General features: G+C 50.3%; 1 protein-coding gene across 1 annotated transcript in view; it reads left to right on the top strand.

Moving 5' to 3' along the window:
- Nucleotides 1-25,200, top strand: part of LOC139750419 (uncharacterized) — a 263,814-nt gene that overhangs the window by 50,983 nt on the left and 187,631 nt on the right. The gene's annotated exons all lie outside the window — the stretch shown is intronic.

Raw genomic sequence — 25,200 nt, forward strand, 5'->3', positions numbered from 1 at the left:
GGTTGCGTGGTGGTGGTAGTGTGGGTGCGTTAGTCATTTGATGATGGGACTGGGCGTTATGTGATGGGACAGCACTTGGCGTGGTGGGGGAAACACATGATGTGATGGGGCAGCGAATTATGTGATGGGACACTGGATCATGTGACGGGACAGCCTATGCGTGGAAGGGAAACACATGATATGATGGGACTGGGCATTATGTGATGGGACAGCACTTGGCGTGGTGGGGGGAACACATGATGTGATAGGGCAGCGAATTATGTGATGGGACACTGTATCATGTGACGGGACAGCCTATGCGTGGAAGGGAAACACATGATATGATGGGGCAGCGCATGATGTGATGGGACAGCAAATCATGTGATGGCGCGACATATCATATGGCGAGAAGGGCTATGTGATGGGGCATGTGATGTGATTGGGGGCAGATGTGATTGGGCAACGGCTGGTGTGACGGAGAGCACTTGGTGTGATGTAGGCAACACATGATGTGATGGAGAACACATAGTGTGATGGAGAACACATGATGTGATGGAGAACAAATGATGTAATGGAGAACACATGATGTGATGGAGAACACATGATGTAATGGAGAACACATGATGTGATGAAGAACACGTGATGTGATGGAAGCAACACATGATGTGATGGAGAACACATGATGTAATGGAGAACACATGATGTGATGAAGAACACGTGATGTGATGGAAGCAACACATGATGTGATGGAGAACACATGATGTAATGGAGAACACATGATGTGATGAAGAACACGTGATGTGATGGAAGCAACACATGATGTGATGGAGGCAACACATGATGTGATGGAGAACAGCGGTGGAGGAAGGGTTTGGACGCCGTGGTGAGGCCCTCCCTCCCGTGTGTGTGTTGGAAGACACAGAAGCCACCATGCCACTATGATCCCCCATTGGTGAACGATGTGTGGACGAACCATATCATTCTAATTCCAGGTTCTAAAAACATTAGCATCTGTAGATGTCCAGGCGTTTGTTTACGAAGGCAACGGAGGAGTTCGTACGACCTGTGGAGATACCGGAGGTTATCTGGGCTGCAATGGCTTTGCCCTGAGCTAAAAATGGAAGCGTGAGATAAAGTCTACCCTCACCTATCCACTCTCCCTGTATTCTTTATGCGCAATATAATTCGACTACCCCCGAACCACTGTCAGTGATGAATTGTCGTGCTCGTGTGTGTGTGTGTGTGTGGGTGGGTTCGAATGTGTATCCGATCTGGTAAGAGGGACGGGCACACACCCACACCCACCTACACACATACACACTGGCTGTAAGATTTCATCAATACATTGTTTATTGGATCTATTTCTTACGGCCCTGGGGAGCTACAGCCCCAGTAATGAGATCATGCGCCTCCATCTATACATTACAAAGACAGAGGACCATAGTATAGATTCCTCCCTTCAAGGCGTTTCAGCATATTTGTTCAGAACTTTCGCCTGTCTCGCTCCCTGTGTGTCTGTGTTCTCTCTATTCTTTTCTTTTATCTTCTCTGTTTTCTCCCTGTGTCAATTCCTTCGTTTTCCTTCTCATTTAGTCTCATTCTCTTGACACAGTTTGTCTCCCCGTCTCAGGTTTTTTTGCGTTCGTGTCTTCCCTATTCTGATTGCCCTCCGTCTGTCATCTACTTATGCCAACGCCTTTTACTCTGTCTTCTACTTATTCCAATGCCTTTTACCATGTCTTGTATTTGTTCTAAGGCCTTTTACTCTGTCTTCTACTTATTTCAATGCCTTTTACTTTGTCTTCTACTTGTTCTAAGGCTTTTACTCTGTCTTCTATTTGCTACAATACCTTTTACTGTGTCTTCTACTTATTCCAATGCCTTTTACTCTGTCTTCTACTTGTTCTATGGCCTTTTACTCTGATGTCTACTTATTCCGATGCCTTTTACTCTGTCTCCTTCCTTGTCCCAAATCCTTGGTGTCTCTGGTCTCTTCATCTCGTCCCCCTCGGCCTCCTATCCCAGCCAGTCCTCGCTTCTCGACATCCCCGTCTCGAATCTTACGCCCCCGTTTCCTACGTCAGGTGTCCCTCTCCCTCGCACTTGCTTTCTACGTCTTTCCTTTCTCTTCCTTGACGTCCTTCCTCCTCCTTAACTCCTCCTCGACCCACAACCAGCCTGTGGCACCCACCTTCCTCTGCCTTCCCCACCACCGCCTGGGGACAGCCAACACCACCTCCCCAGTAGGGTGTAAGGGGTGCAAAGTCTAGGGCCCTACACATACCCCACACCACCCCATACCCCCCAACACATGCCCCCCAACCCCATACCCCCAACAAATACCCTCCAACCCCATCCTCCCCAACACATTACCCCCTCCAACACACCATCCCCCCCCCCCCCCAACACACTCTAACGTCGTCAGCTACGGTGGAAAACTGGCTGGCGCTGATCCAAGGTGACGAGATGAAGGACCCTCCGCCCACACTAGCCCTCTCTCTCTCTCTCTCTCTCTCTCTCTCTCTCTCTCTCTCTCTCTCTCTCTTCTCTCTCTCTCTCTCTTCTCTCTCTCTCTCTCTTCTCTCTCTCTCTCTCCTCTCCTCTCACTTCTACTGACCTCTCACTTCCCTTCTCCCTTCACTTCACCTCTCCTCTCACTTCTACTGACCTCTCACTTCCCTTCTCCCTTCACTTCACCTCTCCTCTCACTTCTACTGACCTCTCACTTCCCTTCTCCCTTCACTCCACCTCTCCTCTCACTTCTACTGACCTCTCACTTCCCTTCTCCCTTCACTTCACCTCTCCTCTCACTTCTACTGACCTCTCACTTCCCTTCTCCCTTCACTTCACCTCTCCTCTCACTTCTACTGACCTCTCACTTCCCTTCTCCCTTCACTCCACCTCTCCTCTCACTTCTACTGACCTCTCACTTCCCTTCTCCCTTCACTCCACCTCTCCTCTCACTTCTACTGACCTCTCACTTCCCTTCTCCCTTCACTTCACCTCTCCTCTCACTTCTACTGACCTCTCACTTCCCTTCTCCCTTCACTTCACCTCTCCTCTCACTTCTACTGACCTCTCACTTCCCTTCTCCCTTCACTTCACCTCTCCTCTCACTTCTACTGACCTCTCACTTCCCTTCTCCCTTCACTCCACCTCTCCTCTCACTTCTACTGACCTCTCACTTCCCTTCTCCCTTCACTTCACCTCTCCTCTCACTTCTACTGACCTCTCACTTCCCTTCTCCCTTCACTTCACCTCTCCTCTCACTTCTACTGACCTCTCACTTCCCTTCTCCCTTCACTTCACCTCTCCTCTCACTTCTACTGACCTCTCACTTCCCTTCTCCCTTCACTTCACCTCTCCTCTCACTTCTACTGACCTCTCACTTCCCTTCTCCCTTCACTCCACCTCTCCTCTCACTTCTACTGACCTCTCACTTCCCTTCTCCCTTCACTCCACCTCTCCTCTCACTTCTACTGACCTCTCACTTCCCTTCTCCCTTCACTTCACCTCTCCTCTCACTTCTACTGACCTCTCACTTCCCTTCTCCCTTCACTCCACCTCTCCTCTCACTTCTACTGACCTCTCACTTCCCTTCTCCCTTCACTTCACCTCTCCTCTCACTTCTACTGACCTCTCACTTCCCTTCTCCCTTCACTTCACCTCTCCTCTCACTTCTACTGACCTCTCACTTCCCTTCTCCCTTCACTTCACCTCTCCTCTCACTTCTACTGACCTCTCACTTCCCTTCTCCCTTCACTTCACCTCTCCTCTCACTTCTACTGACCTCTCACTTCCCTTCTCCCTTCACTCCACCTCTCCTCTCACTTCTACTGACCTCTCACTTCCCTTCTCCCTTCACTTCACCTCTCCTCTCACTTCTACTGACCTCTCACTTCCCTTCTCCCTTCACTTCACCTCTCCTCTCACTTCTACTGACCTCTCACTTCCCTTCTCCCTTCACTCCACCTCTCCTCTCACTTCTACTGACCTCTCACTTCCCTTCTCCCTTCACTTCACCTCTCCTCTCACTTCTACTGACCTCTCACTTCCCTTCTCCCTTCACTTCACCTCTCCTCTCACTTCTACTGACCTCTCACTTCCCTTCTCCCTTCACTTCACCTCTCCTCTCACTTCTACTGACCTCTCACTTCCCTTCTCCCTTCACTCCACCTCTCCTCTCACTTCTACTGACCTCTCACTTCCCTTCTCCCTTCACTCCACCTCTCCTCTCACTTCTACTGACCTCTCACTTCCCTTCTCCCTTCACTCCACCTCTCCTCTCACTTCTACTGACCTCTCACTTCCCTTCTCCCTTCACTCCACCTCTCCTCTCACTTCTACTGACCTCTCACTTCCCTTCTCCCTTCACTCCACCTCTCCTCTCACTTCTACTGACCTCTCACTTCCCTTCTCCCTTCACTTCACCTCTCCTCTCACTTCTACTGACCTCTCACTTCCCTTCTCCCTTCACTCCACCTCTCCTCTCACTTCTACTGACCTCTCACTTCCCTTCTCCCTTCACTTCACCTCTCCTCTCACTTCTACTGACCTCTCACTTCCCTTCTCCCTTCACTTCACCTCTCCTGGCTAATCAACGACCACGTAGTTAATGGTAAAGTCTCTTTGATTGTAGACATTGGTACGTCTTATAGAACACTGGCCTCATTGATATGTCTCGCACCATCTGATTTAGAAATGAGCTTTCCATCAAATCAATTCACTTGTCCCCCTCATGGTCATCTGTCGCAAGGTCCCAGTTGATGGTTGGATTGTTAGACTTTCTCCCTCAATCATATATCTTTCGTGTGTTCTTTAGTAGCAGGGAGGTCACTGGAATCAGCCACAAGTCCTTCATGAGCAAGGACTCAACTTCAGGAGCCTTTCTGCCTTCACTGAACCTGAACCGCATGGATTTGGACGCGCGCCCCTCATACAACTTCCTGTCTGTCTGGAGTAAAAGAAGAGTGACTGAAGACGTCTGTGGAGACGCAGACTTTCTCGTTCCGGTTGTGGAATCATTGTTCCAGTGGTGGAACGTGGCGCTGCATGTCTCATGTCGCTGTTGTGGTGCGAGGTGAGGTGGGGAGGGGTGTTGTTGTGATGCGATGGTGAGGAGGTCGTCTGGGACTGAAAGGACATCTTTATCCTTGGGGGTTTGCCGGAGGTAATGGGAGGTCGTGTGGGAAGAGACTGGGGAAGGATGGTGTAAGAAACGCTTCTTCAGGAGTTCCATTAGAGAGTTGAAGGCTTCTGGGGTCGAGTCATTGTGGGTCACTCCACCTTGGTTGCTATATGTCAGATTAGTCAACCACATTTTTTTTTAGTCTGGTGGAAGGGAGGGTGTCATGTGTCTTCAAGTCAAGTGTCGAATATGACAGCTGCTGTGTGTTCGTGTTGGAGCAATACCTCTCTGGCCCTCTGGGTCGACATAGAAAATTATAAGCGCAACGAAGTCGACACTGTGCTAAGGCCACTGAAATCTGTGTATCATAGAAAGTGAAACAGACGTAATTCGTCTTTATGACAAGTGAAGATTCGGTCGAAAACAGCCACGACCATAGCTCTCTCCCCAACAGAATACATGGGAAAAGGCACAAAGTCATAGAAAGTCTTCAAGACAGTAGAATATCTAGTGGGAGCATTATACAACAACTGCGTCTCTGGAAGGAGTAAAAGTTAAGAATAATAGCAGCCCAGAGGAATTATCATTAGCCTCAGGACCACAGACGTCGGTCATGTGAGAGAGAGAGAGAGAGAGCGTGGAGAAGAGGTGGCTTTGCATCCCAGTCAGATGCGGTGCCAATATTGCTGGTGTCTTGAGTCGATCCTCTCATTGTCAGTGACAACCATGGTTCTCAGGGACACCTCTCTCTCTCTCTCTCTCTCTCTCTCTCTCTCTCTCTCTCTCTCTCTCTCTCTCTCTCTCTCTCTCTCTCAGTGCCACATGACGTCAGGAGGAGGAGGAGGAGGAGAAGTGGAGGGGAAAGGAGGGGATGAGGGGGTCGGCAATGTCCTCTGGTTGGTTCATGATGTAGAGGAATCATTTGGAAAGACTAGGACATATGAGATAGAGAGAGAGAGAGATAGAGGTGTGTGTGTGTGTGTGTGTGTGTGTATCACACCCGCCTCTAACATCATAGCATGAGAGGCAGCAACCTTCTGTACCCAGTGTCGTGTCCTCTGTGGACGTGGGTGGACTCAAGTCTCCAAGTTTAGGTTCAACTTGGTTAAGCAAAGTGGCTTTCGAGTCTCCATCACCGAAACCCCAGAGTTCGAGGAACACTCCGTCAGGAGGGCCACTGCTAAGGGGACGACTTAACTTACGTATTCATTCGTCCTCCGTGACGTAGTGGTTAGCGTTGCTGACACTGATGCATTCGCGAGGCCGCACGGGGTCCAGTCAGTATTAGATTTGAACCGTGGTTGCGGCAGTCGGTTCATAGTCAATCTAGCTGTTCATCTTCCTCTTGGGTTGATTCAATAGACACACACACACACACACACACACACACACACACACACACACACACGCACTGACTTATATTTCTCTCTAGTGTCTCCCCTGATGATGTGATTATTACACGAAAGTGCACTTGGAAACTTATCGTGTTTCATTTTCCCCGTGGACTCATAGGAATATATATATATATATATATATATATATATATATATATATATATATATATATATATATATATATATATATATAATCGTTCTTGAGATAGGCGTGTCGTCTAAGATATCATAAACGAGAAATTCAGAACCAAATACCTTGGGCATAAGTCCCCTCAGCTTTAGAGAGAAATACGAGAAACAGTTGTCAGCTAATAAGGTCGCTAATGAATTGTTTCGACAGGGAAAAAAATGTTCTAAGTGAATTTCAGTAGGATTACAGTGCAGCCATGAGGCATCAGTCTGTACGAATACCTACTTGGTTTTCCACGCCCTTCGTTTGACCTCCTTCATCCCCTCCGCTACCAGAAGGCAGTGGGAGGCCAGTCAGTAGGATCATTAAAGCACTGATTAGGTTAGGTTAGGTGACGTGTTTAATCTCACAAGTTTAATGACGGCGGTCCGGCTGATAATGTGACGATTGTAGGTCTATCAACAGACGAAGTTGTATGTGGTGTTGCCAGTGGGACGAGTTGTATGTGGTGTTGCCAGGGGACGAGTTGTATGTGGTGTTGCCAGGGGGACGAGTTGTATGTGGTGTTGCCAGTGGGACGAGTTGTATGTGGTGTTGCCAGGGGGACGAGTTGTGTGTGGTGTTGCCAGGGGGACGAGTTGTGTGTGGTGTTGCCAGGGGGACGAGGTGTATGTGGTGTTGCCAGGGGGACGAGGTGTATGTGGTGTTGCCAGGGGGACGAGTTGTGTGTGGTGTTGCCAGGGGGACGAGGTGTATGTGGTGTTGCCAGGGGGACGAGTTGTATGTGGTGTTGCCAGGGGGACGAGGTGTATGTGGTGTTGCCAGGGGGACGAGTTGTGTGTGGTGTTGCCAGGGGGACGAGTTGTGTGTGGTGTTGCCAGGGGGACGAGTTGTGTGGTGTTGCCAGGGGGACGAGGTGTATGTGGTGTTGCCAGGGGGACGAGGTGTATGTGGTGTTGCCAGTGGGACGAGTTGTGTGTGGTGTTGCCAGGGGGACGAGTTGTGTGTGGTGTTGCCAGTGGGACGAGTTGTATGTGGTGTTGCCAGGGGGACGAGTTGTATGTGGTGTTGCCAGGGGGACGAGTTGTATGTGGTGTTGCCAGGGGGACGAGTTGTATGTGGTGTTGCCAGGGGGACGAGTTGTGTGTGGTGTTGCCAAGGGGACGAGTTGTATGTGGTGTTGCCAGGGGGACGAGTTGTATATGATTTCATATGTTACAGACAGACATAAATAGAGACACTGTGCGCAACGAGACGGAGCAACACCGGTGTAAAACACACACACACACACTCTCTCTCTCTCTCTCTCTCTCTCTCTCTCTCTCTCTCTCTCTCTCTCTCTCTCTCTCTCACTCCCTCCCAACCATCTAAATCTAGACCACCGAATCTCATGATGGCATAACGAGGGAGGAGATGCTTGCGAAGGTGATGTATTCGGACATGTAATTAAAACGGGGAGCTCCTGATACGATCTGTCACGGAAGCGCATTCGGACAGCGCCTCCGAGTTGAGAGAGAGAGAGAGAGAGAGAGAGAGAGAGAGAGAGAGAGAGAGAGAGAGAGAGAGAGAGACGTATGATATAAACCTTTTCCCGGCAGGTTTGATGCTTGTATTGCGTGTTTTGCACCTTAATATCTACCGGGTCGAGGGAGCTTCCCCTAGGCCACGCAAGGAGCGTGTGTGTCTGTTGAATTGTCTTATGCATGTAAAGAAGGACGTATGTGATAACCGTAACCTAAGTGAGGATAAGTTTGTTCAGAGAACCCAGTGCTCTGTGTGTGTGTGTGTGTGTGTGTGTATGTGTGCTGATATGAACAGTACATACTCATTTTAAACAGCGTAGGAATAGGAATATGTGTAAGACTAGCCCCAGACACAGAGGGAAGGTTGAGAGAGAGAGGGTGTGTAAGGTAAGGTGACTGAGGTCGTGGGTGATGCAGAAGGCATGCATAGATTCAAGAGGATGTGTGTGGTAGGTGGAGAATATTCAAGAGATTTGAGACCTCACGAGTGTAAAAGTACCTTCTCGTACTGTCCACTTATGTTATTACACACACACACACACACACACACACACACACACACACACACACGGAAGGTATGCTAATAGCATACGCTCTAAGGAGATATATTTCAAGGCGAATGTACCAAAATAGCATATACTCGAGTGGGATATGCGCCATGGGAATATATTCTAGGGGCGTATACTCCAAGATATACTACGAAGATATGCTGCAAGAGGCTATACTTTAAGCGGGTATATCCCAAAAAATATACCCCAAGTTGGTACAGTATATTCTTGAAGAATATACGCCAAGATGGTATAATCTAATAAGATTTACTCCAAGAAGGTATATTTCAAGAAAATATACTTTAAGAAGATATATCTCAAAAGGATATACTACGAGATGGTATATTCCAAGGGAATTTACTCCATAAAGGAACATTTCAAGAATTATACTCAAAGAGGGTATATTTCAAGAAAATATACTCCGAGAGAGTATATTCCAAGAGGATTTACTCCAAGAACATGTACTTCAAGAGGTATACTTTGATTCAGTATACTCGAAGATAGTATATTCCATGGGAAAATACTCCAAGAGGATATATCCCAAGAGAAATACTCCAAGAGGGTATATCCCAGGAGAATATACTCCAAGAGGGTATATTCCAAGATAGTATACTCCGAGAGGGTATACTCCAAGAGAATATACTCCAAGAGGGTATATTCCAAGCGAATTTCCTCCAAACCGACATTACCCAAAGCGAACCTGTTTATTCCTTTCCAATATCAGTAAATCTGTAGCTAAAGGAAAGCAAAGTGTCGAAGAATATCCTTGGGTCATGTATGTATATATATATTGTGAGGTTTGACTGCTGTATATGGATATGAATACGCGACGCAGTGGCCAGACTCGCCAGCAGCAGCAATGCCAGAACCATGGAGCACAGAGCGAATAAGTAAAGGAATACGTATGATAGATATATATCCTGGCTGAGTATAATATACGTATGATAGAGACCATTATCTATCATCTAGGGCGTTCAGAATGTATGAGGCATTGCCTCTTCTAGCTTTCCTTTATGAGGAACTGATTCTCTGATTCGAAATGAGGGGGAGAGGTAATATGTGTTTTGTATATGTGTGTGTATATGTGTCTCTCTCTCTAACACCTTCAGTTGCCTTATGTTTTCACAGTAAGCCGGTTCTTGTGTAGAGTCCAATATACCCTTTTCCACTGCTGTCATGTCTTTCCCTCTTTTTCTTTTCTCTGTGCCACACGCTGCTGCGTCCCATCTGTAGATGGCTGCTTTGCTTCTATGTCCTGAAGTCATACCTCTGCTCGTTTCTGTAGACATACCGTCCGAGTTGAACAACAGCAAACCCTACTGGCTCAGCTGAAACTTACGAAAGATATATGAAAAGAAAAAAGAATTCCTCAAGGATATTTCAATCTGTGGTTCACGGATATGACGTATATTGTGCAAGGTCACTCAAGTTCACATTTTGCACGCGCTTATTTCCACGTCCCCGGCCTGACACACACACACACACACACATACACACTCACAACACACTCACTCACGGGACCATGAGAGCGTCCTGTCGCATGAGGGACCGACCCCCCACTCATGAGGGCTGGGCTGTGCCTGGCAACCTAACCCTCCATGACTGTCATGCAAATATACCCCATCCAGGAGGAGGAGGAGGGAGGAGGCCGAAAAAATATGGCCAGATACTGAGACGCGACGAGCAGAGACGAGGGCATTACGGTCCTTTGGAGGATGTCCAGCGACGTGGTCTGAGCCCTGCATAAGTCCCCCATTGCAGTAGCGCTGGTCTGGCGTTCCTACTCTTCAGCATAATGTTATTGGTGGTGCCCGATGGATGGAGAGTCCCCGGTCACTCACCCCGAACTCCTGAGGGGCGCAGCGCTTGGGAAGTGGAGGGAGGCAAAAGCCTTCTTTATCCTCATACTTCATAAGTCTTTATAAGGCTTTATGAATGACCAATAGACCGAGACGAAAGGATATGAGAGTGAATATACGTATGGCTTGGGTATCTTTGAATGCTCCTTGTGTTTAGTAATGATACGTTATCTTCTGATATTCTTCGTATCTTTGCCATGCTGGTGACCCCTAAAGGGGTTTGCCACACTGATTTGCTACAGGCGGGGGAAGGTTTCTGGTCACGATATTACGTACAAACGATTGACAAATGTCACAACAAGGACTCTGCAGGGTCATGTAAGTCATATAATTCTTTTCCTCACGTTGCTTCATTCACACACACACACATATATATATAAGTCAGCTTGAAAAGAAAGCGACATACGTGTTTGAGAAGGGCTGAAAGTAAGCTTTGGCAATGACATAAGGGTAGAGTATATGAAGATAGCGGAGTGTGGAAGAGGAACAGAAGATGATTTACCAAAAAAGTGCTAATCAAAACTCTCGGGTGCAGTGTGTGACACAGGGAAAGTAGGATGTGACCGCATGGGAATGTGTATGTAAGGATAGTAGATGGTGGAATGAGGACACGCATTCCATTCGTCCCATCTGACCTGCCGTTTCACCTCAAGCGCCTCCCACACCTCGCAGATCGACTCAGTTTTGCCAAGAGCGTCAACCAAGGCACAGGGCCACTTTACGTGACAGTCTGTAATGTCCAATAATTTTCTCCTGACCAGCTCTATGTTGGGTTCTCCAAGGCTGAAGGCATTAAGAACCATTTCCTCTCGACACCAGATGGGAAAAACAAACATTAGTGTCCACCTTGAAGCACCACAGTGGTAAGACATTATAATGAATTCTGGCAAAATGTGATGAGAGTTTGTGATATCAATCGTGAATGAGATAAAGACCGACAGATACCCGGTATCATGAATGTGAAATGTCTGACAGATATCCAATCTTGTAACACGTAAGTTCCAGGTTAACTCTGCTTTGTCAGAATCATGTACGTAGGCAAAAGTCGATTTCTATGGACACATCGTGTGTCCTCTCTCTCTCTCTCTCTCTCTCTCTCTCTCTCTCTCTCTCTCTCTCTCTCTCTCTCTCTCTCTCTCTCTCTCTCAAAACGTAAACAGGCACTTGGTATAAGCATTGGGTTCCCCAAAGGATTTGCTTAATATTCACTTTCTGGTTGGAGTGTACATTATTGAGTTACCAATTTGGTCATATGAAACCCCGAAGAGACCCCCATTAGGATGTTGGAATTACGATCTGGAATGTAGTCTGATATTAAGGGGTTGACTAGCCCCGTTCTCAGCAGTGGGTAGTCATCATAACTAATTCTTTCTTCAACGGTATCTCGAGCTGTTCGACCCCTTTGTTTGAATCAATGTTCGAATCAAATCTCAGTTTCCCTCCTCTCGTTCCCTCCACGCGTCCCTCTGAAAACATATCCTGTTGAAGACTATTGCAGGTCGTTTCTATGGATATTAATTGTCGACCGGGGATTGCCTGGGTGCCTGGAGGGTCAGGGGACAAATATGTGTACTTAAGTGTGTCCGGACGAACTCACAGACGCGAACATATTGGGGTATTCGTATTCGTATATATATGAAGAGATGGGTCGGGTGGGCTGGTCCGTGCGTGGGGTACATGGGAAGGACATATAACAGATGACCTGATGGTCTCTGACGAGGATAGAATATGGGAAAGTTAGGTAAGAGAGACGTGATTATCTAAGTTATATGTTGAAGGAAATTACATGGAAAGGACAGATAGCAAAACAGAATGAGCTCTACACACTCTCCCACTAACACTAAGCAGCAGAGACTCGTTATAATCCACTGCACTGGACCCTGATGATACGTTCGCTTCGTAGTTACGAAAAAAGGTCCGTAACGTAACAGGCCCATACGTTCCTAGTGGCTATAGACGTCACAGAATTTTGTCACAGATAAGAGGGATGTGTTACTCGCCGATCATCTACTTGTGCCAAGAGGATCTGGAACACTAGCTATAACTTGCCAGCCAATGATGACGACAGCACACTGACCTACGTCACGAGGCATCATAACACAGGAGAGATTACTAGTTCCCTCCATGTCGAACTGGATACGTACCGAACCCAGACGTGGTTCTGCTCTAGGGTGAATGACGCATTGTTGACTCCGAGGCCATGTACGATGAGTTCGATCACAATGCTAGACTCTATGGTATAATTTGGTGGGCAGAGGTGAATCCTAAAACACTCTGGAGCGGGGTTGAACTGAGTCCCTGAAACGCTTTGGAAAGGGGTTGAACTGAACTTCTGAAGCGCTTCGGGAAAGGTTTGAACTGAGCTTCTGAAGCGCTCCGGAACAGGGTTGAACTGAATCCTTGAAGCACTCCAACACAGGGATTAACTGTTACCATAACAACAAGTGTATAAGTACCTTACTAAGACCATCAAACCTGTAGGTGAACACAGCGAGAGATTACTCGCTAAAGTGGCTCTTCACATAAGTCTATTACAGTGTTAGTGCTCAGAACGAGGCTTCGACTGATGAAGTCCCCTTCAATGCCCCGAGCTGCTGTGTTGGTCCTCCTGCAATATAAGCGTTGAAACAGAGCTGGGAGGTGGCTCATCAGTCGGGGCGGGAAAACCTACCTCACTCGTGAGGGACAGAGGGAGGGTAGGGAGAGATTGTTAGTAGTCGATACATTCTGTTGAGCCAGGGGGTTAGAATGACCCCCTCACAAGTGTGCTCGAATATATTTCAGGGGAAGGTGTGCTAGCATTGCCGTGCGGGAGGGAGGAAGTGAGGGAGGGAAGGAGGGAGGGAGCCGCTCAAAACAACGTTAACTGTTTGGGAAAAAAAGAAAAAGAGGGAAGGGGGCGGGAAAACCAGAAGTCCATTTAGGTTAGGGAGGAACGACTTACGCTATGCAGACTTTGTTCACAGGAAGCCGCCCCCGGGGAGGTGAGGTGCAGCCATACACAACACAGATGCTCGCGATCACGGTAGGTAGGTAGGTAGGGGTTTAGAGTTGCCTCCTGCTGCCATGTCACTGGTCAAGGATGACATTTTCGCAAACTTTTGAGGCGTGATGGGGAGCGACGCTGGAGTCTTCACTGTTATCTTAACAGTGTTGTTGTGATGGTAAGACACACAGCTCTGTATGAGTTTAAAGACTCCTGATACCTTACTGGTGATGGAATTGTTTACATAGATCTTGCAAGATGTTTAGATATCTGGGGAGACTTCAGGTCACTGAAGGGTCGAGTTGTACCAAGCAAGTAGAAGGATCAGCTGGAGGATTTCATGACTTGCCTGTATAGGAAGGTGTGTTTGGTTTATAGGCTGAATTTTGAGCAATGTCTCATTGAGTATCTCAGTGTGTGTGTGGGAGGAGGGAGGAGGTGCAGGACCGGTGTGGTTAAGAGAGCTCGGGGACCTGTCGGAACCCTTGGAATGATGAGGGGGTCGTCGGTCCAAAGCAGATCACTCACGATCACCAGAGACGTTACAACACCATCTTGCACACCACACCTCTCTCTCTCTCTCTCTCTCTCTCTCTCTCTCTCTCTCTCTCTCTCTCTCTCTCTCTCTCTCTCTCTCTCTCTCTCACACACACACACAGAAAGACAGAGAGACAGACAGGCACACACACATTGCTAATCTCCCACTGTGTCCCTCTTCACTCTCACCTCGCCAGAGCGCCAGCACCTGTGTCCTGGAGGAGGAGCGCCTGCACGCTTGCTTGGTGCACCTCACTCCTTAAATCGTTACAGGTATTTTTAGGCCTCTTCCTCTCCCGCCACACCAGCATTATCATCCTCACCTGCTGCAGACCTCCCTCACAGGCTTCTACTCCCGCGTCCGCCGCACCACGCAGCTTCCTCCACAACACACACACACACACACACACACACACACACACACACACACACACAGGTTATGTACAAAAACATATAAGGATTTCTAGGACCACATACGCATACATCATCTTTCCCAGTGCGGTTTTAAGGATATATATATATATATATATATATATATATATATATATATATATATAGAGAGAGAGAGAGAGAGAGAGAGAGAGAGAGAGAATAAGAGAGGCAAGAAAACTTAAGCGCATTTAGCTTTATCAGCAGACGACGCTAACTACCCTTGGCTTATGCTGGGAATTTTTGGGTAATCCAACGAAAGAGTCTGATGGTTCGTTATGTAGCTTATCCCCGGCTTTACAGCAGACATTTCTCTGGATTATCTGCCCGGACGCACCTTACTGCCCTACCCAGCCCACGTGAGGGTGGATCCGAGCCTCACAAACCCAGGGAAACAAACCCCACTCGCTGACCACTGCCATCTCCGTCGCTGTAGACCCAGTCACCTGGCTTCTCAAACTGCCATACACGACCAGTCTGGTACAGTCCGTACATAAGGCGAATATATATACGTGTGTGTGTGTGTGTGTGTGTGTGTGTGTGTGTGTTTAAATATGTATCACATGATGCCCTCCAGCAGCAAGGATTCGAATCGGGGACATAACACAGAGTGCTGTTGGAGGGCATCATATGTTCTATGAAAATGCGCATTCATATGCACCATATTCGTATATATATATATATATATATATATATATATATATATATATATATATATATATATATATATATATATATATATATACTCAATCTCTTAATATCTTGCGCTGAAGTGTCGCCTCTAAGTTTCGGCGTCACTGATTACCTTAGAGGAGAGGCTGTTTCGCTGAGCACTATTCCAAACTTTGCCGCAACTTTCACTTAATTCATCTCGGTTTGCTTGTCTTAGCTGTCATCTTCTTCCGCTTAGCTTCATTTACCTCGGTACTTGTAACTTGGCTTCCTCTCACCGTCGGTCCCTCACATTCTAAGGACATTTGTGGCACTTGGTGACTCTTGTCCGCTATCAGTGCTTTTCAATAAGTCTCGCTTCATTCGTAAGTTAAGTAAGTCCCATTTCTTCGTAAGTTCAGTAAGTTTCACTTCTCCGTAAGTTCAGTAAGTCTCGTTTCTTCGTAAGTTCAGCAAGTCTCGCTTTTTCGTAAGTTCAGTAAAGTCTTGTGTCTTGTCGATATTGTGTGCGTGTGTGTGTTTGAGTCTTCCAAACTGACCATTTCCTCGTATCACACTTTCTCAGCTATTTCCATGTACAACGGAATCATATTATGGGTTGTTGGGAGTTTTGTGGTTATAGAATGCATAGAAAATGTATTAGGGACTTAGCAGAAGATGAGATAGGGTTCAATTCCCGGTGGTGTCATCTAGTTTCCTCTTTTGCTAAAGTCGAAGAAACGGTAAAACTGGAGGTTTGGGTTGGCTGTGTGGTGAGTCATTCGCTATTTGCAGATGATACGCCTCTGGTGGCAGCAGAGTTCAGTGAGAGAAAAAGCACACGAGATGGTGTCTGAGTTTGGAAGTGTACGTGAATGGAGGAAGCTGAGAGTAGATATAAGAGTGAGGTAATGAGGTTTGGCAGGGGATGAGAGACGAGATGGCTTAGGTGTGTGTGTTTGAATGAGCAGAACCTGGAGGATGAAGAATGTTTTTGATGCAGTGGGAGCGGACGTGACAGCGACAATGAAAAACGTTGGGAAGCTTGGATGCCCCAGGGAGGCGGTGAGAAGGGCCATAGAAGCAGTTAAAAAAAGTCCTGGATAAAGTTAAGGGTGAGGAACTCACCTTTATTCCTTAAAATGTCCTTAGAAATTAGTGCCTTCTGCGTCAGGCTTGGGGAACTCACAGTCTGCGAGGATGAGTATAAACACCTGCCAAGGGCCTGGGTATGAGCTACCTCCTTAGTGTTCTTATGGCATTCGTGTATATGGAGACTTTGAAGATAGCTACAACAGAATCATGAGCAGGAGTGCTACGTGACACGGGTGCTTAGATCACGTAAAAGTGATAGATCACGAGGGAACTAATATAAGATACAAATCAAAATGATTGAACAGTGTTCTACTCGGATTACTTTACACATACATCGGTTTGAATTCAACGTACCGTAATCAATGTTTACCTATAAGCGTCGAGGATTCGAGCCTACGTATTCTTACCGCGTCGTATCAAACAAACTTTGGACTTTGTCGAGGTCCCCTTGTACGTTGGTACAATCTTCCTCGTGATTTTACTTCCTTCACCACCTTGGCATCATCCGTAAACTGCAGACGTATACAGATAGGTGTCCAATTCTTCTAGCAAGCCATTCCCATAAATCAAGAAGAGCAATAATCCCTTCGACACTCCTTTGGCGAACTCAAACCTGTACCGAAAAAGGCTCCTTTTGGCTTCGAATTCTCGTTCCCCTCCAGTAAGATAATCTTAGATTCATCGATGTTCTCTTGTTATTCATGCCTGGTTATCCAACTTCTTTTCTGACCATCTGTGTGATACAAGGCCACCTACATCCTGGCAGAACATGTACAAATGATTACCCCAATCCTTCTCTTTCTTTGTTTATAAGTGGGACTCACTCTCTCGTGGAAATCTGTGGGATTCGTTTCACTTAATCTCTCGTTTGTATCTTGCTTTGTCGACTAAATTTGTTTCCTCAAAGTTTCTTTGTCTTTCGTTCCTTACCCAGGTGTTCTCGATCCTTCCTCCTTTATACCTTACAAACGCTGGCGCCTTCAGGTGTCGCTCGTATCATTCCATAGTAAATATTTCGGTTTTTTTTTTTCCTTCGTTTTCTGAACCCACGCCTTCCTCGATTGTCCTCTAATCGTCCCTGTGTATTTGAGGCTGAAATTCTACTCACGTTCCTATGTTCTTCATCGTACGTTTCACAGAGCCTTCCACCACAGTGCTCTGGTTCTTGCCTTCCGGACTCCCATTTCTCATCTTCATTTACCGTAGATACTGCGAAGTTCTGTGTTGCTTCCACGACTGGTACCTTATCTTTCAATATGGCTTCATTTTCTCATATCACCATGTTCTCATCTACCATCTTTAGTGCATGTATGCACACACACACACTCACACACACACACACACACACACACCCTAGCCTATGCCGGGTAACACTTTATCGACCAGCCTCGAGGGGAGGCCCAGCCTCAGCCGAGTACCACCACTTTATCGACCAGCCCCAAGAAGGAGGATGAATTCCTGGTATGGGCGTGGGTCGACTGCCACGCCCAGGATTCGAACCAATTCGGATCCGACCCTTAGCTGGCCCGTGCTGACACATGGTCTGTAATGCTAACCACAGCACACACGGAGACCCATGTGTGTAAAGTGTACCAATGTGTTTTCAGTGGAAGTAACCAGCCGGAGCTTTCATTGGTCAAAGGTCACTATTCATTTGATACGAAACTGATACACGAGACCAGAGAGCTAGACCAGCCTCAGTATGACAAGAGTGGCTGAGGTGGCGCTAAGCAACAATCTGTATGTATCACAGACCCCTCTTTGGCCAGCTGGAGGAGGAAGGGCGCCCAGGTGGCACGTCCCTCGATAGCCAAGATCACCAATATAGATATGAACGTCTATATCCAGACGTGTTGCCCAGAATCGTCCAATGCCACGGGGGAACTACTGGCGGCACCATGACCCCTGGTGAGCATTTATAATACAAGGGTCTTCGCCTCTTGTGAGCTGGTGTTACTATTATTCCTGGTTGAATGGGTAGCTGAGCGGAAATTCGTACTCAGGTTACCAGTCAATGTCACGATGTCTGTGTACGAATTCGTGGCTATAGAGGGTTGTTTCGAAGTTCCTCCACCAATTGCGTTTACGTATAACAAGTAGAGGGGATCTCAAGTTACACAAGAAAATAACGTATCATTGAATCAGTTCTCTGTAAAAGTAGGGATGGCCGTGACATTCCATTTTCCTGGGACAGATACGAACGAAAAAAGAATAAAGTATACACGAATGTTTGAACTGCAATTGATAACTAATAAAATATACGTTTGGCAGTTTTTCTTTTATCCAATTAGTCTAAAACTAAATGGGTAAAAATCTTCGCTGAGTTACGAAAACCAGAAGTTGCCAAACGGACCAAATTTTTCAGTGTCTTTCGTGTTTTCTTCAGCGACGTCTGAACAGCGAATCAATTTATGAAGCAGATTCTTTTAATAAGTAAGCAGTATATATCAGGGTTGTGTTCTTTTTGCCATCACCTTTTCACAACTCGACAACTGTAGGTGGTGTTTGGGATTTTCTATACTTGCAGTCTGGCGAGCGGGTGGTCAGCCGGGGATGGCGAGCGGGTGGTCAGCCGGGGATGGCGAGCGGGTGGTCTGTCGGGGAGGACGAGCGGGTGCTCAGGAGGAGAGGCCGAGCGGGGATCAGTGTATGATCACAAAATAAAAAGTATGGGAGCACATTCTCGTTAAGGGGCTTTTCATTCCAAAGGTGTCCACCATTCCCTGCTGCTGGGAGAAACGCAGCATTTAAACTGCAGGAACCTCAGGCAGGGAGGTCATGGGAAACATCATGATGCCTTTTATGAAAAAAGGGTCATGGTGTGTGTGTGTGTGTGTGTGTGTGTGTGTGTGTGTGAATGTAGAGCACCGGGAATGAATGCTATAGCGTCAAGCCGTAACTTCAATAAAGATAAAGATGGCATTGTTCGGGTGGGGATTTCCTGCTCTCGGAACATGAGGATATAAACGTCACAGGCACCGAAATTTGTGCCGCATTGCCGATACACATTTCACACGTGTTGGGTTCCTGTTTACTCTCGTGGTGGGTCAAGGATTACATCAGACGCCCCGTCAGTTCACTTACTGTTGTCTCCAGCTAGAGGTATTCGTCCATTTGAGGTTATTGCTCTCTCTCTCTCTCTCTCTCTCTCTCTCTCTCTCTCTCTCTCTCTCTCTCTCTCTCTCTCTCTCTCTCTCTCTCTCTATATATATATATATATATATATATATATATATATATATATATATATTCCTATGAGTCGTGTGTGTGTGTGTGTGTGTGTGTGTGTGTTTATACCTGGGGATTAGGGAAAAAGAATTACACTCACGTATTCCCTGTGTGTAGAAGGCAGCTAAATGGGGTTGGAGTTGGGTTGGAAACATCCCCCCCCCCCCCCACCCCACTCCTACCCACTTCTTGTATTTCAATTTGTAAAATGCGAAACAGAAGGAGGAGCCAGGCGAGGAGTACACATTCTCCTCGAAGGCTCAGGCTGGGGTGTCTGAATGTGTGTGGATGTGACGAAGATGAGAAGAAAGGAGAGAATATGGTGTTTGGTAAGGATGTTGATATTGTGAACATCGGTGAAGAGGGAAAATGGAGAGGTGGTAACAGGTAGTGATGAAGTGAAAATGTGGAATGAGAATTTTGAAGACTGCTGAATGTGTTTGATGATATGATGACATATATTGGGTGTTTGACTCGAGGAAGGAATGCGTTTTGAATGAGTCGTGGCAAGTGGTTTGGTGAAAGGAAAAGAGGTGGTGACAGCCTTGCGGAAGAAGAAATGCGACAAGGCGGCTGAAGTGGATGATACTGCAGATGAATTCCTTAAGAAAGAGAATGATTTCGTTGTTTATTGGTTAGTTAGGATTCTTCGCCAACCTCTTCTCACTCATCCTCTCCAAATGTCCAAACCATTTCAACACACCCTCTTCTGCTCTCTCAACCACACTTTTTTTTTTTTTCATTACCACACATCTCTTATACCCTTTCATTACTTACTCGATCAAACCACCTCACACCACATATTGTCCTCAAACATTTCACTTCCAACACATCCAACACATCCACCCTCCTCCGTGCATCCTCATCTATAGCCCACGTCTCACATCCATACAGCAATGTTAGGACTAATATTCCTTCCAATATACCAACATTCGTCCTCTTTGATAGCGTCCTCTCTTGCCAAAAGGGAACGATCCTTTGCACCTATTCCCATACCCTATCCACATCAATCTATTCCCCATACGCACGTAGAAAAAAAAAAGAAAATATACGAATCTTTTAAACTCAAGACGAAAAATGAAAATCGTGAGGCGCTAACCTTTTCCTCAGTCCAAGGAATCGAACTGGTACACCTGAATTTCTTAAGTCAGATGATGGGATAGAAGATTCCTCCACGGAGACACTCTTGATGGTATCTCCTTATCTTCGTTATCTCTAGCGTTTCACCCTCTCACCATTCTCTCATCTTATCATGTCTTATCGTCTTTACACAGATAGGATTTTCGTGAGTGTTTTCCCTGTTTCCCCTGTGAGGGGTATCTTTCCTCTGTTCCCTCCTGCAGGGGCGTCTCTCCCCTGTTTTCCCCCCTGCAGGGGCGTCTTTTCCCTGTTTTCCCCCCTGCAGGGGCGTCTCTCCCCTGTTTTCCCCCCTGCAGGGGCGTCTCTCCCCTGTTTTCCCCCCTGCAGGGGCGTCTCTCCCCTGTTTTCCCCCCTGCAGGGGCGTCTCTCCCCTGTTTTCCCCCCTGCAGGGGCGTCTCTCCCCTGTTTTCCCCCCTGCAGGGGCGTCTCTCCCCTGTTTTCCCCCCTGCAGGGGCGTCTCTCCCCTGTTTTCCCCCCTGCAGGGGCGTCTCTCCCCTGTTTTCCCCCCTGCAGGGGCGTCTCTCCCCTGTTTTCCCCCCTGCAGGGGCGTCTCTCCCCTGTTTTCCCCCCTGCAGGGGCGTCTCTCCCCTGTTTTCCCCCCTGCAGGGGCGTCTCTCCCCTGTTTTCCCCCCTGCAGGGGCGTCTCTCCCCTGTTTTCCCCCCTGCAGGGGCGTCTCTCCCCTGTTTTCCCCCCTGCAGGGGCGTCTCTCCCCTGTTTTCCCCCCTGCAGGGGCGTCTCTCCCCTGTTTTCCCCCCTGCAGGGGCGTCTCTCCCCTGTTTTCCCCCCTGCAGGGGCGTCTCTCCCCTGTTTTCCCCCCTGCAGGGGCGTCTCTCCCCTGTTTTCCCCCCTGCAGGGGCGTCTCTCCCCTGTTTTCCCCCCTGCAGGGGCGTCTCTCCCCTGTTTTCCCCCCTGCAGGGGCGTCTCTCCCCTGTTTTCCCCCCTGCAGGGGCGTCTCTCCCCTGTTTTCCCCCCTGCAGGGGCGTCTCTCCCCTGTTTTCCCCCCTGCAGGGGCGTCTCTCCCCTGTTTTCCCCCCTGCAGGGGCGTCTCTCCCCTGTTTTCCCCCCTGCAGGGGCGTCTCTCCCCTGTTTTCCCCCCTGCAGGGGCGTCTCTCCCCTGTTTTCCCCCCTGCAGGGGCGTCTCTCCCCTGTTTTCCCCCCTGCAGGGGCGTCTCTCCCCTGTTTTCCCCCCTGCAGGGGCGTCTCTCCCCTGTTTTCCCCCCTGCAGGGGCGTCTCTCCCCTGTTTTCCCCCCTGCAGGGGCGTCTCTCCCCTGTTTTCCCCCCTGCAGGGGCGTCTCTCCCCTGTTTTCCCCCCTGCAGGGGCGTCTCTCCCCTGTTTTCCCCCCTGCAGGGGCGTCTCTCCCCTGTTTTCCCCCCTGCAGGGGCGTCTCTCCCCTGTTTTCCCCCCTGCAGGGGCGTCTCTCCCCTGTTTTCCCCCCTGCAGGGGCGTCTCTCCCCTGTTTTCCCCCCTGCAGGGGCGTCTCTCCCCTGTTTTCCCCCCTGCAGGGGCGTCTCTCCCCTGTTTTCCCCCCTGCAGGGGCGTCTCTCCCCTGTTTTCCCCCCTGCAGGGGCGTCTCTCCCCTGTTTTCCCCCCTGCAGGGGCGTCTCTCCCCTGTTTTCCCCCCTGCAGGGGCGTCTCTCCCCTGTTTTCCCCCCTGCAGGGGCGTCTCTCCCCTGTTTTCCCCCCTGCAGGGGCGTCTCTCCCCTGTTTTCCCCCCTGCAGGGGCGTCTCTCCCCTGTTTTCCCCCCTGCAGGGGCGTCTCTCCCCTGTTTTCCCCCCTGCAGGGGCGTCTCTCCCCTGTTTTCCCCCCTGCAGGGGCGTCTCTCCCCTGTTTTCCCCCCTGCAGGGGCGTCTCTCCCCTGTTTTCCCCCCTGCAGGGGCGTCTCTCCCCTGTTTTCCCCCCTGCAGGGGCGTCTCTCCCCTGTTTTCCCCCCTGCAGGGGCGTCTCTCCCCTGTTTTCCCCCCTGCAGGGGCGTCTCTCCCCTGTTTTCCCCCCTGCAGGGGCGTCTCTCCCCTGTTTTCCCCCCTGCAGGGGCGTCTCTCCCCTGTTTTCCCCCCTGCAGGGGCGTCTCTCCCCTGTTTTCCCCCCTGCAGGGGCGTCTCTCCCCTGTTTTCCCCCCTGCAGGGGCGTCTCTCCCCTGTTTTCCCCCCTGCAGGGGCGTCTCTCCCCTGTTTTCCCCCCTGCAGGGGCGTCTCTCCCCTGTTTTCCCCCCTGCAGGGGCGTCTCTCCCCTGTTTTCCCCCCTGCAGGGGCGTCTCTCCCCTGTTTTCCCCCCTGCAGGGGCGTCTCTCCCCTGTTTTCCCCCCTGCAGGGGCGTCTCTCCCCTGTTTTCCCCCCTGCAGGGGCGTCTCTCCCCTGTTTTCCCCCCTGCAGGGGCGTCTCTCCCCTGTTTTCCCCCCTGCAGGGGCGTCTCTCCCCTGTTTTCCCCCCTGCAGGGGCGTCTCTCCCCTGTTTTCCCCCCTGCAGGGGCGTCTCTCCCCTGTTTTCCCCCCTGCAGGGGCGTCTCTCCCCTGTTTTCCCCCCTGCAGGGGCGTCTCTCCCCTGTTTTCCCCCCTGCAGGGGCGTCTCTCCCCTGTTTTCCCCCCTGCAGGGGCGTCTCTCCCCTGTTTTCCCCCCTGCAGGGGCGTCTCTCCCCTGTTTTCCCCCCTGCAGGGGCGTCTCTCCCCTGTTTTCCCCCCTGCAGGGGCGTCTCTCCCCTGTTTTCCCCCCTGCAGGGGCGTCTCTCCCCTGTTTTCCCCCCTGCAGGGGCGTCTCTCCCCTGTTTTCCCCCCTGCAGGGGCGTCTCTCCCCTGTTTTCCCCCCTGCAGGGGCGTCTCTCCCCTGTTTTCCCCCCTGCAGGGGCGTCTCTCCCCTGTTTTCCCCCCTGCAGGGGCGTCTCTCCCCTGTTTTCCCCCCTGCAGGGGCGTCTCTCCCCTGTTTTCCCCCCTGCAGGGGCGTCTCTCCCCTGTTTTCCCCCCTGCAGGGGCGTCTCTCCCCTGTTTTCCCCCCTGCAGGGGCGTCTCTCCCCTGTTTTCCCCCCTGCAGGGGCGTCTCTCCCCTGTTTTCCCCCCTGCAGGGGCGTCTCTCCCCTGTTTTCCCCCCTGCAGGGGCGTCTCTCCCCTGTTTTCCCCCCTGCAGGGGCGTCTCTCCCCTGTTTTCCCCCCTGCAGGGGCGTCTCTCCCCTGTTTTCCCCCCTGCAGGGGCGTCTCTCCCCTGTTTTCCCCCCTGCAGGGGCGTCTCTCCCCTGTTTTCCCCCCTGCAGGGGCGTCTCTCCCCTGTTTTCCCCCCTGCAGGGGCGTCTCTCCCCTGTTTTCCCCCCTGCAGGGGCGTCTCTCCCCTGTTTTCCCCCCTGCAGGGGCGTCTCTCCCCTGTTTTCCCCCCTGCAGGGGCGTCTCTCCCCTGTTTTCCCCCCTGCAGGGGCGTCTCTCCCCTGTTTTCCCCCCTGCAGGGGCGTCTCTCCCCTGTTTTCCCCCCTGCAGGGGCGTCTCTCCCCTGTTTTCCCCCCTGCAGGGGCGTCTCTCCCCTGTTTTCCCCCCTGCAGGGGCGTCTCTCCCCTGTTTTCCCCCCTGCAGGGGCGTCTCTCCCCTGTTTTCCCCCCTGCAGGGGCGTCTCTCCCCTGTTTTCCCCCCTGCAGGGGCGTCTCTCCCCTGTTTTCCCCCCTGCAGGGGCGTCTCTCCCCTGTTTTCCCCCCTGCAGGGGCGTCTCTCCCCTGTTTTCCCCCCTGCAGGGGCGTCTCTCCCCTGTTTTCCCCCCTGCAGGGGCGTCTCTCCCCTGTTTTCCCCCCTGCAGGGGCGTCTCTCCCCTGTTTTCCCCCCTGCAGGGGCGTCTCTCCCCTGTTTTCCCCCCTGCAGGGGCGTCTCTCCCCTGTTTTCCCCCCTGCAGGGGCGTCTCTCCCCTGTTTTCCCCCCTGCAGGGGCGTCTCTCCCCTGTTTTCCCCCCTGCAGGGGCGTCTCTCCCCTGTTTTCCCCCCTGCAGGGGCGTCTCTCCCCTGTTTTCCCCCCTGCAGGGGCGTCTCTCCCCTGTTTTCCCCCCTGCAGGGGCGTCTCTCCCCTGTTTTCCCCCCTGCAGGGGCGTCTCTCCCCTGTTTTCCCCCCTGCAGGGGCGTCTCTCCCCTGTTTTCCCCCCTGCAGGGGCGTCTCTCCCCTGTTTTCCCCCCTCAGCAGCGGCTCTCTGGCGTGGCAATGTCATAAAGTCTGAGGGAAGGAAGGTCCACCAGCACCCGAGCACCAGCAGTAGTAGTAGTAGTAGAGGAGCTTCGGGTCAATACGCGTATTTGTCGTCAGGTGGTGGTCGTGTACGAGGCGGGGCCCCCCAGCAGCAGCAACGGCGGCAGGAGGAGGAGGAGGAGGCGTGGGCGTCACCACTCACTCCAACACTCGAGGTGGCCGTCTAGCGGGGCGGGTCGGCCCCAAACACCCACACCCCCCTCCTCTCTCCGCCACAGACCGGCCGTCGGAGCTGGGGCGTAATGCGACGGTACCAGCAGCTGGTTCAAGCTGCTGCTGCCGCTGCTGCTGCACAAGTCTTGATAGTCCTGCTGCTCCCACTACTGCTGCTCCCATTACTGCTGCTCCCACTACTGCTGCTCCCATTA

The sequence above is a fragment of the Panulirus ornatus genome, chromosome 9, assembly GCF_036320965.1.
Source record: "Panulirus ornatus isolate Po-2019 chromosome 9, ASM3632096v1, whole genome shotgun sequence".
In the NCBI taxonomy this organism is placed as follows: domain Eukaryota; kingdom Metazoa; phylum Arthropoda; class Malacostraca; order Decapoda; family Palinuridae; genus Panulirus; species Panulirus ornatus.